Source organism: Neopsephotus bourkii, unplaced genomic scaffold (genome assembly GCF_033783945.1).
Source record: "Neopsephotus bourkii isolate Nb327-2 ecotype Australia unplaced genomic scaffold, CSIRO-AGI_Nbou_v1 NB_951, whole genome shotgun sequence".
NCBI lineage: Eukaryota > Metazoa > Chordata > Aves > Psittaciformes > Psittacidae > Neopsephotus > Neopsephotus bourkii.
In genome coordinates, this window is record NW_026901445.1 from 1794565 (window position 1) to 1800327 (window position 5763).

At 48.5% G+C, this 5763-nt stretch overlaps 1 long non-coding RNA gene across 1 annotated transcript; it reads left to right on the forward strand.

The window, feature by feature from the left end:
* The first annotated feature begins 280 nt into the window (after positions 1-280).
* Positions 281-3518, forward strand: LOC133215108 (uncharacterized). The gene is made up of 2 exons (XR_009726313.1): positions 281-909; positions 1603-3518. It is a non-coding gene; the product is annotated as an uncharacterized LOC133215108 (long non-coding RNA).
* Positions 3519-5763: the final 2245 nt, after the last annotated feature.

Genomic DNA, 5763 nt, shown 5'->3' on the forward strand with positions numbered 1-5763 from the left:
GGTGAGTGACAGATCAGCCAGGTGGCAATGGATGGAACTTGCTTCTTGTGGGGTACTTGGAGAGAGTAGTGTTAGGGCAAGTCAGGGTTTGCAGAGGAAGAAATGATGTGGCTTTGGGTAGAGTAGGTGACCATGGTCCTGTTCTTCATCTCATGCTCTTTTGAAGACCTGGACACATTCTGTGCTCTGATTTCTGCTATGGGGGGAGAGAAAGCAAGAGAATCCAAGAACTGGTGAAGTTGGCTTTGTAAACCTCATGCATAAATATCTGGGGAAATATGGAAGTATATCCAACAGCTCTTCTAGTATTTGCCATGTTCTTTTTTTGGCTGATATAACTGTTAATTTTTTGTTACTGCATCTGTAGCTTGAATAGAGCAGTTATTTCACCACCGATATACTGGAATTTTTCATTTTTGGACTGATGAAATGGTCTAAAACTTGATTCCATTTTTTCTCCCCTGATGTTAGAAATCAGTTTAAATTGTGCCTTTCCTGAAGAAAAAATAGAGTGGAAAAAAAGGCATGTCACAAAATTCCCTGTCAGTGTCAATGATGGTCTGATGATCCTGTTCACTTTCTGTATTTAGCTAGAAAATATGGCTCTGTGAAAAGCTGTATGTTTCACAGGCACTGCTGATATTTCATGGAGGAGATTGGAGTCAATGGTTAGCCTCCTTAGCCTCCTGTCCAGCTGGTCCTCAGGTGCATTGCTACTAAGCCACTTCTAATGACAATACCCAGATGGGTCAACAGACTTTCTGGGTGAAGATACCACCATTTCCAGTTCTCCTGCTCTCCCTAAAGACCTCAGGCACTTGTCATATGGAAGTTCAAGCAGCAAGGGGAGCCTCTGATCCCCAGAGGCACCTCCCACTGGTTTCAGCACCCAGGAGGCAAGCTAAGGAGGTATGACCCACATCGTCTTGATACCAGTGGGATGAGATGAAGGATGAAAGTTGCCATGATCAGACAGCTGGGGACTTAAGCCTCTGGTTGTGTAAATCATTCCCATTCCATGGATTTTACAAGACTGTGTTAATACACATCAGTAGAAGACCTCAGCCTCTGACTCCGTTAAGCCATGGGCTACTTCAGTGCTTAAGCAATCATATGTTGGAAAGGAGCCACCAAGACTGAGGGCACTTTTCCTTGGGTGATGCTTCCAGACCAGCCAGCAGAAGCTGAGCAGGACTTCCCTTCCTTCCCTTCCTTTGCCTGCCTGCTGCTAGCTGCCTGTGCTGCACACCTCTCAAAGCCAAGGTCCCTCCTCCACCGGCCAATGCTTGGCCAGAGAACTGGGAGCTGTTTATAGGCGGTATCAAGGACGGCTTTTGAACATAGCATGTGTAAGGATGGGAGGATGAGGGGAGGGGGTGGGGGAAGAGGAGAGGTACAGACACAGCACTCCTTGGCAGTGATTTATAGACTGGGTCAGGCACAAATTGACTCGTATGCAAGAAATGTAAATGGAATCGAGACTTTTGATGGAGAAGCTCATTTTCAGACTTAAACGCTTTAGATTAAACACACTCACACACAAATGCTGGCGGGGAGGGTGTTTTATATAATTTACATTACAAATCAATTCATTATCCACAGAGGCAGGTTGCACTGATTTTCAAGGATCGGAGATTTGATGAAGAGGATTCATTTCAAGAAATAAACCTTTTAAATTAACCGCAAGATGAGGGAAATTTCTTTATTTAAAAAATGCGCTAGCCCCTTCTTTGTTTCTTTTATTATTATTAATATTATTTTCCATCCGGCTCTGGGTCATTAAGGAGGGTCCAGAAGTCACAGATTGCCTTTCTGAAGGAGGAGAGCTGAGAACTTCGAATGTCACACATTTTGTTTGGCTCCAAACCCTTCATTTATTGCAACACAATTTGTTACCTGTGGTTGGCTCTGCACACCATTGTGTGCTGTGCGCCAGGACTGATTTAGCAGGGAATGTCCTCTCCACCTTGAACTTGAGAGGGGGAATATCTCTTGAGAGAGGCGATAGAAGAATCATGAAAGTCAGTCTTCCAGCTACTTAAGAAGAGAAATGCCCTTTGAGGTCTGGGTAAAGTCCCCTCAAGCTTTGACAGGGTATGGAGTTCAGGAAACCCTGGTTATAACAAAAGCAGATGGTTCTGTGAGGGCACATTTAGGATGCAGGGGTAAAGAAATGGAAAAAAAAGAAATCCTGGAACCAACATGTGTCCTGATGTGCCATCCTGCCATAGAGGTGTGCAGATCGCAGTGGACACTAGCCAGGGCTGGAGGCAAATGATGGGTCAAGATGATTAAAGGACTAATGCCATGTTACCCTGGTCTTCCTTGGCAAGGCTGCAAAGTACCATCTTTGAGGATGGTAGTTTCTTTCCGAACCATTTGGGAATAGTTTGTTCCCCTCCAGTCCTTCCTGGCCACAGCTTCCTTGTAGCTCCCTGCAAAAGCTCCTGCAACCTGATTGCAAATGTAGCCTCCCAGTTCCCCAGCCTTCTGCCTAGCTGCAGCATGGAGAGATGCAAAACAAGAGTGTTGGAGCAAGCGTCTGCTGTCTTCTATAAGAAAACTTTTCTTTTTTAGATAAGTTCATTTAAAACCCCAAATGGTTGAGCCTCTTTCCTGTTTAAACAAGAGCCAGTCCTTCAGAAACACAACTGCTCACCTAACCATAGATAACCACCTCAGCTGTGTAGGATGAACCTGCACCAGAGGCCCTTCACAGGTAATGTCTGGGAATGGACAGCTTTTGGGGTCTGGAGCCATCTGCATCCCTCGCTCCCAGTGAGGCTTCCTGATCCAAACCCTAGTGCGGGGCCTCCTTGAAGCCATCCTCTTTGCAGGAAGATCCTGGCCACTGGTGAGACTGTACAGGCAGTGCACCACTGTCCTGGGATGAGAAGTGCAGCGTTTGCCCTACTGAAGTGTCTCAGAACAGGTCAGGTAGGCAGCAGCAACTACCTGAGCTAGAGGGGAGCCAAGACACCAGGGTTAACAACCCTCATCTTGGGAAGAAAAAAGACACAGGATCTTTAACGACCAAAACGGCTGAGACCTTTGTTTTATATCTCTTCTGAAAAGCAATCACGCACATTTTAGCAGGGGAGCTTTTATTCTCATGCGGATGGGGTAGCCAGTGCAGTGTCCTCTCCCAAGCGCATCCGGACCTGGTCAGTCCAAGTGCACAGAAGAGCAACATGAAACATGTTTGACCTTCACAACTTTCCTTTACAGACCAGCAGGCTAAAACCCTGAAGGAATTTTCCTGAGTGAGCTTGTCCAAAGCAGCGTTCACCACCTCATTCAATATTTGCCTGGAAAAAAAATGCCAATTATTGAAAGACAGTCCTGGCTGGGCATCAATAGGCAGCCAGGTGTGAGAAGTTGAAGAGAAATGCATCTCATTAATGTGGAATTGTTTTTAGGTTAATAATCTTGCGTTAATTTTCCTTTAAAATATTGTCTTTGACCGTTAAACGCTTGCACTGTTATAAAAAGAACGTAATAAATGATCTTGAAGCAAATTCTCCTGCCAAATGTCATAATTTATTTGCATAATTAGCTCTTAATTTTAATTCAATATGCAAATCCACGCTTCCTTTAAATTGCAGCAGCCTGTTTCCCGGCCCTGGCTGCCATGAATTTATTGTGAGGCGGCTGTTTGAAAAGGCAGCTTCACTGCCTTCTGGGGATGGCTGCCTGGGGGAGGGGGTGCCCACCGCCAACTCCAGGCACTTTCTGTTTGGGTTCTGTTTTGGTTCGCTTCTTATTAAGTTGGACCCCAACCTGCTTCAATCCCTGAACACTCTCCTCTTCCCCCCAACAAGTCCTGTTTCGCTTTGTCTTCCTTCTGCGTTCTCTCTCTCTTTTCTTTTCCTCTTTGGAGAAGACAATGTTGATCCTCTATGTTCCCTGCCCCTTGGTTCCCCCCCTACTCTCTCCTGAAAGGGTCTGGATCAAGTCAACCTGGCAACTGCTCTGCTCTCCTCCCTGCTTTGGCTCCCTTTCCTCAGCCCTTGCTTGCTGTGTAACAGCCCCTGTTCAGTGCCTTTTTGAGGTGCCTGGAGGAAGGTGAGCAGGAAAGGGTTGGCTTACCCATGGGGTTTCATCCCCCAGTCCCTATCCATGGCCAGAGGCCCTGCAGATGGCCAGAACCCCATCTCACTTCCCTGCCTGTGCCCCCATGGCACACCAGACTGTGCTCCATGCTAAGCCACCCCAAGCCACTGGGCTCACGGCTGGGGAGCCTGCAGTGAGCAGGAGAACTCTGAGCAAGTCCCTGCTGCAGGGGAGCAGATGAGGCTGTTGCCCTACATAGATATCAGCTAGCTGCGGAGCTGGAGCAGGGTGCTCCCTTCCCTTGCTACATCCCCATCTCCAGCACCCCTCCATGTTTGTGCCAAGGCTCTGCATTCAACAGGAGAGTGGCAGACCAGACAGCTCAGCATCAGCCCACACCTGGGCTTGGGTGCAGCTCTTGCCCAGTGCCCTGGGCTGTGCAGCCAGCTGGCAACAGGCACTGCTCCTCTGCTACGAGGAAAATATCCAAATGAAACAGTTCACAGGCTTCTGCTCCCTCCCCTCTTTCAATCCAAAATGGAAACAGGACTTCAGCAACCACAGAGTTCCCCCAGGTAGAGAAGGTGGCTTGCAGAAGACAGCATGGACGGCTTCAAGGGATGACTCCTTCTCTCCTCTGTCCTCCTCCCCAGTGGTGTAACCGCACTTGGGGTGATGAGGAGCCTGGGCATTGCTCCTAGAAGCTCACTGTGGTTGACACAGGGCCATGGGAGCCAGATCTCTGGAGGTTTTTCATCACCTTGTCTCTTTGACAATGCCTGATCAGTGAGGGCTGTGAGCGCTGTGTTCTGCAATTCCCTCTAGCTTCACATCCCAGGTTTTGTCCCTGGAGCACAGGGAGCAAGGAGGACACCCAGATACTCCTGCCCTTGCAATTCACAGCACAGGGAGAGGAGTGGAAGAGATGGGTGATGGAGTAATGTGAGCCCAGGGTTTCACACACAGATTAGGGAATGGAGCAAAAGGGACAAATTAGCCTAGACAATAGGAGATCTTTTTCACTGGGGGAGGACTTGGGGGAGAGGAAGATAATTAAATGTTGCTCCATCAAAGCGGAGGCAGTTTGCAAGCTGCTCTCCCTTGTAACTCTATCGCCTTCACCTCCCAGGGAGGACCATGAGGGTTGACAGCCATCCCCTGTGCTGGTATCGGGTGCGCTCCCTCCCCTGGGAGCACCGGGAGGCAATGGGGGTGCCTTGGCAGAGGGAGAGTCTGGGTTGGGGGCTGTAGGAAGGAGAGGGTATTGGTATCTCATTACAGGCCTTAGATCTCTGGAGGGGAAAAGAAAAGAGAAAAAAAAAACAAAACCAAACCCCCAAACCCAACCACAGGCTTTTGTTAGAAACACTGTCCGGGAAGGAAGGAAGAGGCAGGAACAGCTCAAATTCAGTCCTTCGATAATTAAAGCTTGCAAGAGAATAAAAGGGGAGGGCAAAAAAAAAAAGGGCTTTCCCTCCTCCCACCTGCTCCCAAAACAGGGCTGCTGTGGCTTCCCCGGGAACAAAGGGATATGGTGAGAATGGGCTTTTGCTTGATCCCGCAGCGGCTGGGAGGGAGCAGCGGGACAAACGTGTGGCCCTGCAGATGGGAGCCCCTCATCAAAGCCAGGGAAAAATAGCAGGGAAATGTGTCTTTCTGTTCTACCGTGCATCAGAGCAGGGCTCCGACTTCCCAATTCAAGGAAAATTT